Source organism: Triticum aestivum, chromosome 3B (genome assembly GCF_018294505.1).
Source record: "Triticum aestivum cultivar Chinese Spring chromosome 3B, IWGSC CS RefSeq v2.1, whole genome shotgun sequence".
Classification (NCBI taxonomy): Eukaryota; Viridiplantae; Streptophyta; class Magnoliopsida; order Poales; family Poaceae; genus Triticum; species Triticum aestivum.
Genome location: NC_057801.1, coordinates 289,952,556 through 289,961,263, shown reverse-complemented (window position 1 = coordinate 289,961,263; position 8,708 = coordinate 289,952,556). Strand labels below are relative to the sequence as shown.

Here is an 8,708-nt window from a genome sequence, read left to right as displayed (position 1 = left end):
GGGAGGTGGTGCGGTGGTGGAGCATGGGGGAGAGAGAGAGGAGTGGGTGGCTGAGGTGAGGATAAGGTGGGGTGTTTTTTTTCTTTGCCCATGCATTTCGTTCGGTTCCTTCTCGCGGTTAGTTTTGTAGCGGATGGGTCTCGGGGTGTTAGCAGAATAAGATTATGCTGTTAGCAGAAGAAGTCTTAAGGGTGTTAGCAGAATAGACCCACCCTATATATATATATATATATATATATATATCTCCCCAACCCGATCCCCCACCATCGCCATGACCACCTACTCTAGGGCGCCTCCGTCGGCCCTCTCTCCCAGCTAGCCTCCGCCGGCCCCTGCCCAGTGCACCGCAGCCGGCCCCCTCCCTCAGCGCGCCTCCGCAGACCCCCACCCAGTGCGCTACAGCCGGCCCCTTCCCCCAGCGCACCTCCACCGGCCCCTCCCCAGTGCGTCGCAGTCGGCCCCTCCCCCAGCGCGCCTCTGTCGTCCCCCTACTCCAGCATGCCGCCGCCCCCCCTGCCCCAGCACGCCACCACAACGACCTCCCGTTCCCAGTGCGCTGCCGCAGGCCCCCTGCCCCAGCGGCCACAGCCACGACCTCCCTACCCTAGTGCGGAGCCGCCTAGCCCCTGCCTCCGAGCGTCACTGGTCTTCGCGCACAACTATCCCACTGCTGCCTGACGAGCCAACTTCATAAATGAGGCTAGCCACGGTGGTCGATCAGCGAGGGATGGCCGGTCCTTGCCACCGGCGGCCGCACTCCTGACGTGTCCCGAGCGATTGCGCCCATAGAGGTTTGCTCCCATCATCCTCCTCCTCCTAGATTATGATGGAAATGGCGACAACATCTAGTAGGTCCTCCTGTGCCTTTGCTCGCCCCGCTTTCACCACCGGCCAGCCTTGCAAATCCATGTAATAAATTTCAGGTAAAATGTGGATCCCTGTACAAAGTTCAGCTAAGTTCAGTACAAAAAGTTCAACTAATTTCTGGCAATGTTTAAGTTGAGTTCAGTGAAAATTCAATCTCAGTTCAGTCAAAAAAATTAAGACAAAAGTTGCATAAAGCCCATTCTGCTTGCGCTGGTGCACTCCCGCTATTTGTTGCTGCAGCAGGGTGATGTGAGTGAGAGAGAGAGAGAGAGAGAGAGAGAGAGAGATGGAAAAATGGAATGATCTTCCACATTGACTAACTCGTGCCACACTCGGTTCAGTTTCTTGATTTAGTCCAATTCAATTCCTAATTTTGGTTCAGTTCAATGACTGCTATCTCTCTTAGTTTTGATGTTTAATTACAAAGTCTATGTACATTAACAGCAAATAAGTTCAAGTATATCAATAAATGGAAGTTTAGGTATATGGAATTTGATGCTTGTTGGGTGTATACATGAGTATAAATGGATTTTCTTCTTGTTGAACGAAGTTGAACTTGTCGTTATGCGTCACGGCCGGGGGTGGGAGGCGTGCGGCGGCCGGAGGTGGGAGGGGCACGGCAGTCGGGGGTGGGAGCCTCCCTGTGCAGCTGTGGAGTTCGTCCTGGCTGATCTGCTTTGGCCGTTCAACTTTGCGTCTTCCGCTCGGCCAGCGCTCAACGAGGAGCCCCCCGGTCTCGCTCGTGTGTGGAGTTTGGAGTATATTCTATGGATGTGTTCTGCTCTCCTCTATTTTCAACTGAACGTGCTGCCATGTGTGGATTTCCCCTCTAACTCCACAACAAGTTGAATCCCAAAAATTATAATGGTAAGTGCAAGATTCAGTACTGTCCATTTTGATTTTCTATAAAAAGGCCAATCTTTGTTGTTGCTTCACATACACTAGTATATGGGAGTACTAGAATCCATCCACGGAACAATCAAGAAACCATAGATATCAGCCCACCACTGTGTTGCGGATGTGATCTTTGTGTGCTTTTGAGTACTGTAAAACAATAGTATGCTTCTGGTTGCTGCTTGCTTCCACTGCCAACTTGTGTAAGTGCAAAAAGTTTCATATCGCAAGTTCAAAGAGGGTTGTATGCAAGTTCAGAAGTTTGTTTGGAGCATCTTTAGGTGTTTTTTGTAATGTAGTAAATAGTTTTTAATACTGAAAACAAACCTAGTGAAAAAATTGTCCAAGCGACCATCATTCTTGCCTCCTAACCCCCGCCGTCAGGTCGCGGTCTCTTCTGCCGTTAGGTCGCAGCCTCTTCCGCTGTCAGGTCACAACCTCTTCCTTATGCAGGTTGCCTCCTTGTACTGCTGCAGGCCATGCCTCATCCCCCATTCTCGTGTGGTCGCCAACGAGGTATCCTACTACAATGGTGGTCACCGCCCCAGAACTCTCTCCGGTTCATTTTGATCTACTTTTGCACAATTGTTCTTTATTTCACGAATTTTGTTATGGAGGAGGTGACCAATTGTTGATCCTGAAGTTTCATCGCAAGATTTTTTGTCTCTGAATTTTGCGCCAATTCTTGATCATGAAGCATCAATGCTTGAGCACTGGTTTTACATGTCTTTTACCTCCTTGTGGTAATGTGATCATGTTCAGATTTTGCTTCAGTATTTCTCTATAAGATAAAACATAAAGGAATCAAGTGTATAGATAAATAAGTTCAGTACATGGATTTTTGGTTTGGTCAATCTGTTATCTATGGATTTTATTTGGCCTAGATTGCTAGGTGTATATCTTGTTGTGCCAAGCCAATCAAAAACAAAAGTGTTGCTACTCTAATTCACCCCCGACACCTCGACAGTCACCAGGCGTGACGCACCTCCTCCCAAAGAGGTGCACGCCTCCCCGCACCTCCTGCTGGCGACGTGACCACTTCTCGTGGCAATGCGCCATGTGTGGACCATGTTCCGATGTCGCCCTCCGCGCCTCAGCGCACAGGCCGTTCAACTCCGTCACCTGAGGCCATTCACCTCCGCCACGGACGAGGTCAGTTCGACTTCACTTACTACACCTATTGCCACTGAAAACTGAAATTTGATTATTGCCACTGATTTCTTGTAGTGCCTTCCATGAAATAACCTGACAAAATAATACTGGACATTGTGCACTAAGCTGAAGAAGTGTTGTCAGTACATTGATTTTTGTAAAATATCGTCAATTCATGAAAAAAGCAAAAACACAAATAGACATTGTTCTCCTGTCCGTTCGCTATGTATTCTATCATCATTTCAAAGATAAGAAATTCCCTTTTCTTCAATATGTATTGTATCGTCAGTTCGGTGTGTATTTTTGTTCTTTGTTCTCCAGTACACAGAGAAGAAAATATCGTCAGTGCATGAAAAGAGAATTTCTATACTAAACTCAGTATTAGTTTGGTGTGTATTCTGTTGTCAGTTTGGTGTGTATATTTATTCATTCTCATAATTTTATAAAATCGCATGCACTCTCTGTAAAGCTAAATTCAGTTAAAAAGGTTCATTTTGTAAAATGAGTAGACCTAGCACACGGGACATGGCAAGGATCCCTCCGTTCATGAACATGACTGACTGACTGGTACCTCACTTTTCCAACACATGCACACATACTGGTTTGAAAGGAAAAAATTGTTTTAATTAAAAACAATGACCAGTATGAATTAAAAACAATGATCAATTCGAAATAAAAGAAATGATTAGTTCAAATAAAAAATGCCAGTGCATCGTCCCTCCACCACGCGGCCTCCGTCGTCGCGGTCCGCCCGGTGACGTTCACCGTCATCCATGGTGGCCTGCGACCCCACCGCAGCCACCCGTCCTCGAACGCCCTCACCAACGCCTTCAGTTCAATCCACCTCCCCTTTCTGAAAATCTTTTCCTTCAGTTCCACCGTACCTAGAAAATTAGTTCAATCCATATCCCTATTTTTGAAAACACGTACACCCTTATTTCGATCTAGGAGAACGGCCATTTTCTGGAGGATTTTTTTCACTAGTGTCCTGTTTTGTTGTCAATGCTATCTAATTTCAGCAGTGTCATGTTTTGCTGTCGATCCCGTCCTCGACATCCACGAGCGCGAGCACCCTATGTCCGGTAGCGAGATGAAGGCCACCCGTGATCCCTGCTACCCGTGATCACTTCCACCTGGTGTGAGTTTGCTGCCCAGAACAAGCACGGCCAACTACAGTTCCCGTTGGTCGCCTTGGCCACCCTCAGTAAGAAATCAAGATTGTAATATGTAGGCGCAAGAACATGAATCCCTATTTGAAATGAGTACTCTTTTGTTTCAGCCAATACTTCTTACTTTAAATTCCACAAGTGGATGCATATAAGAACAATTTAGTAGACTAGTAGTGGTACATCAGTATGTAAAGGACGATGTAATTAACACAACCTCAATGATTGTAGTATTTTTTTAGGATTGAGCTTTGGCTTAGTTTGTTAGGTATAGTTAAAGAGTATCTATTGAATTTATTTAGAGGCCTACTGTTTAGAAGTTTGATGAATTGTACACTCATCAGTCTGTGTGTGTGTGTGTGTTGTTATTTAGTTCCAGTGGATGTGCGTGACAAATCACTTTACTTTCTCAGTTCAGCTAGTCTTCCTCTTTAAGTTTGGGCTTCGCTCACCTGTTCGTGCTTGACAAAATCGAGCTCTTCCATGGTTCACAGTCCAACTGCTAGCCCCGCCTCTGGTCGCTCAAAGAATCGCGTCTAGGCCACCTCGTGCTCCATAGCTGTATCCGGCGGGGCTGCTCATGCGACGACCTCCTCTTCCAGGTCCGGCAACCCCCTGTACTTCCTCAATGGCTCAATCTTTCAAAATTTGATCCTTTTTTTGCAGGATGCCGAAAAACAGGATGCAACATTTATGAAGAAAGAGATGAATTTAGAGGAAGATGCAACACTGGAACGTAGAAGACTCAGTTTACAAAAAAAACTGAAAAAATAGCAGGAATAGGAAGCAGTTTCCAAAAATGAAGGTATACTAAATTTCTGAAAAATGCTATGAAATTCTTAGTGTTGCAATTCAGTCCTGTTCATTTAAGTTTCATAAAAGAAGTGCATCCCAAACAACAAGTAAAGTTTGACAACAAACCTGTAGTAGTACATCAGTATATATCCCATTAGCAAAAATCATGTTATGGTGTTTTCATAATTTCCTGTATTACCAAAAAGATGGTGCTTTGCTATTTCTCTATTAGTGTTTCTGTTAGTTCCTGCAAATTGAAAGAGCTGTGGAACTGACCCGTTGGCATTTTTCCGTAAAAACTTTGATACTTGTTTTTTCCAATTCCAGGTTTACATTCTAGCATACCTTTTTTCTCTTATCAATTACTCATCTATCCTTCCTTGTAGATGGAGATGTGTGCATGTATACATGTGTTCTGGACTTATATGGTGGTGTGTGCATGCTACTATATCCTCTTCTAGCCACTCTAATCTACACCCTCAGTACAAGCCGATGCATCGCCCAGGTACTGTAACGCCCCGAGACCGACGCTCCAGAAGACTTCCAGCTATTCCGAGTTTCGTCGTGTGATTTGTTTTATTTGTTGCATTCATCCTTGCATCATGTGCATTGCATCATGTCATCATGCCATCATATCATTAATTTTTAAAACCTCAACTAAATAAATTGTATGGATTTTTCGATCCATTTAAATCGAGGGACTCACATGGTGACTTCTCTTTATAACATATCCTCCAATATTAGGGAGCTATATTAAATATTCCACTATTTTGGAATCACCAAAACACACTTACAAATAATTTCGTTCCTTTTCTGCTTCAAGTTTGGTCTCCAACCTTGCCAATATTTATTTCATCATTTTCCGGAGCTCCACCAAAAATCCAAACATTTTTGGACCTTCCCAAACCCTCACTTCCGTTCAAACCCATTTGAATTAAATTCAAATGAGTTTGAATTTAAATCTTTCAATCATGGCCTTTCTATTTTTCTTGGAACAAGCTCATTTTTGCGAGTCCGGGAAAAATATCCCCTTGCGTTTTTTCTTTCCCTAACCCTCCTTTTCTTTTCTTCTCTCTTTTTGCTTTTCTGCTAAAGTAAATATAAGAGAGAGAGAAGAGAGAGGTAAGCCCAACCAGGCCTCTGGCCATTTCCTCTCCACCTGGGCCGACCCAACCGGCCTCTCAGGCCCAGCCCACCTAACCCTCCTAACCTAGCCCGACCCCCTCCTCCGCATCTCTCTCCCTCTCGTTCCCTGCCCGCCGCCACACCCGCACGCACGCCTCACCTCCTGCGCCCGATCCCCATCTCTCCCTCTCCTCGCGCTCGTCTTCTCCCTTCTCCTCGCTCCCTCTTCATCCCGCAGCGCCCCACAGCCGAAGCCCCACTTCGCCCGCCTCCTCGTCTATCAGCCGCCGCCGCGGCGCGAGCCCCGCCTGCCGGATCCCCGAGCAGCCACCAGGCCGGAGCCCGTCGCCACCCGCCGCCGTTGGCGACCACCAGGAGGGCCACCCCGTGCGCGACGCCTCCCCTTGGCTTCCTCGTCCTCGCCTCGTACCCCGCCACGACGGAGCTGCTCCCTCCACCTCGCGCCTGGTCTCCATGGCGTCCCCTTCGCCCGAGCGCCCGAGGAGAGGAGCTCCTCGAGCACCCGTGCCCGCAGCCATCATCCTCCTGCGCCTCAAGTCCCGCGTCGCCAAGCCGTCTCCCTGCCCTCGAATCCGTCCAGTTCTGCCGTCCGCCGTGGCCGTGGAGCTCGTCGGCGTCGTCCTCGTGCCGTCCAGCCCCGGCGACCCCTCCTGGACCTGCTGCTGCCGCCAAGTCCCGCCTGCCGGAGTCCCTGCACCGGCGCCGAGGCCCAGCGAGCCCCACTTGCTGCTCCGACTCCCTGCCCGAGCTTCGTTTTTCATCATGGACGTGGGGGAGCTGCTGAACCTCGCCATGGTTCTGTCCTTGGATTCGTTAAGACCGCCAAGACCCATACCTGGATCGTCAAGTTCGACTACACGAAACCGCCAAGTACCACTACGATTGCGGACGCCAAGACCGGACCAACAAGTACCCCGATGACCGTCGAGACCGCCAAGTTCCACTATCGCTGACATGTACGACTACACCACGGTCACACGTGAACGACTACATGGATACGACAAGTTCCTCTCCGAAACGTGAACCTCTACCGTCGCGAGAACGACTACTTCCCCTCCGAACCGATTCGCTTCGAAAACGCACGCTTCGAAGGTATAACCCCGAGACGCCGTCTGTGGACCGAATGCATGTGTTGTATGAGATGCACCCTATGTTTGCACCGTGCCCGTTTGCTTCATGCACGTTCCTCCTCGTTCGCCATGCCGATGAACCGTGGGAACCCGGTAACCGGGATCACCCCACCATCTCTAGCATGTTCCGCACATCCGCACGCCTCCTTTTGCACCGGTATCTCCATGAGTTACCGGGACTGGAATGTTGCCGTGGCACCATTTTTGTTTCGCCGCCGTGGCACCCTTTTTGTTCCGCCATGGTGACCAAATGCTTCTTAATGGTCTTGTCAACATTTTCATAAAATTGCATAAAACTTGTATATGTCATCCGCATCATGATAACAACATTTAAAATGTTTAAACTTGTTGTTGCATTAAATTGCTAAATGCATATGGGGATTTACCGGATTTGTTGTTTTTATATCCGGCCCCATTTAAATTGTTTAGATGGTATAGTTTATATTATGCTTCACCTCTTGCCATGTTTAACAACAGTTAATATTGTTGGGTAGCTTAAACGAGAGATAACTAAATAATTGATGTGGTGTTCCGTTAACATGCACCTCGTTGCATATTGAGCTCCACTTAACTTCTAGTATTGTTTGTTGCACTTTGCCATGCCATGCCTCATTAAACCGGACATGCATCATACTTGTTTGTGCATCATGACTTGTTTATGCTTGTGTGTTTACTATGTTGTTTGTTTCTTTCCGGGTTGCTTCTCTCGTTAGCTTCGGTTTCGTTCCGGAGTTGTGAGGATTTGGTCGTCTACGACCGTTTGTCTTCTTCTTGGATTCGTTCTTCTTCCTTGCGGGATCTCAGGCAAGATGATCATACCCTCGAAATCACCACTATCTTTGCTATGCTAGTTTGCTCGCTCTTTTGCTATGCCAATGCTACGATGCCTACCATTTGCTTGTCAGCCTCCCAAATTGCCATGTCAAACCTCTAACCCACCATGTCCTAGCAAACCGTTGATTGGCTATGTTACCACTTTGCTTAGCCCCTCTTATAGCGTTGTTAGTTGCAGGTGAAGATTGAAGTTTGTTCCTTGTTGGAACATGGAGATGTTGTTCCTTGTTGGAACATGTTTACTTGTTGGGATATCACAATATATCTTATTTAATTAATGCATCTATATACTTGGTAAAGGGTGGAAGGCTCGGCCTTATGCCTGGTGTTTTGTTCCACTCTTGCCGCCCTAGTTTCCTTCATATCGGTGTTATGTTCTCGGATTTTGCGTTCCTTACACGGTTGGGCTATAATGGGAACCCCTTGACAGTTCGCCTTAAGTAAAGCTCTTCCAGCAATGCCCAACATTGGTTTTACCATTTGCACTAACAACCTACCACCTTCCCTTGGGTTCTGCAGACTCAAGGGTCATCTTTATTCTAACCCCCCGGGGCAGTGCTCCTCTGAGTGTTGGTCCGAACTAGAGCCCTGTGCAGCGCCCCCTCGGGGAAACTCGAGGTTTGGTTTTAGTTGTACGGATTGCTCATCTGAGTGTGCCCTGAGAAAGAGATATGTGCAGCTCCTATCGGGATTTGTCGGCACATTCGGGAGGTGTTGCTGGTTT

General features: G+C 47.5%; 1 long non-coding RNA gene across 1 annotated transcript; it reads left to right on the top strand.

Moving 5' to 3' along the window:
• The first annotated feature begins 389 nt into the window (after positions 1 to 389).
• On the top strand, positions 390 to 5,418 carry LOC123065362 (uncharacterized). The gene is made up of 3 exons (XR_006430992.1): positions 390 to 4,681; positions 4,746 to 4,884; positions 5,261 to 5,418. It is a non-coding gene; the product is annotated as an uncharacterized lncRNA (long non-coding RNA).
• The last annotated feature ends 3,290 nt before the right edge of the window (positions 5,419 to 8,708 follow it).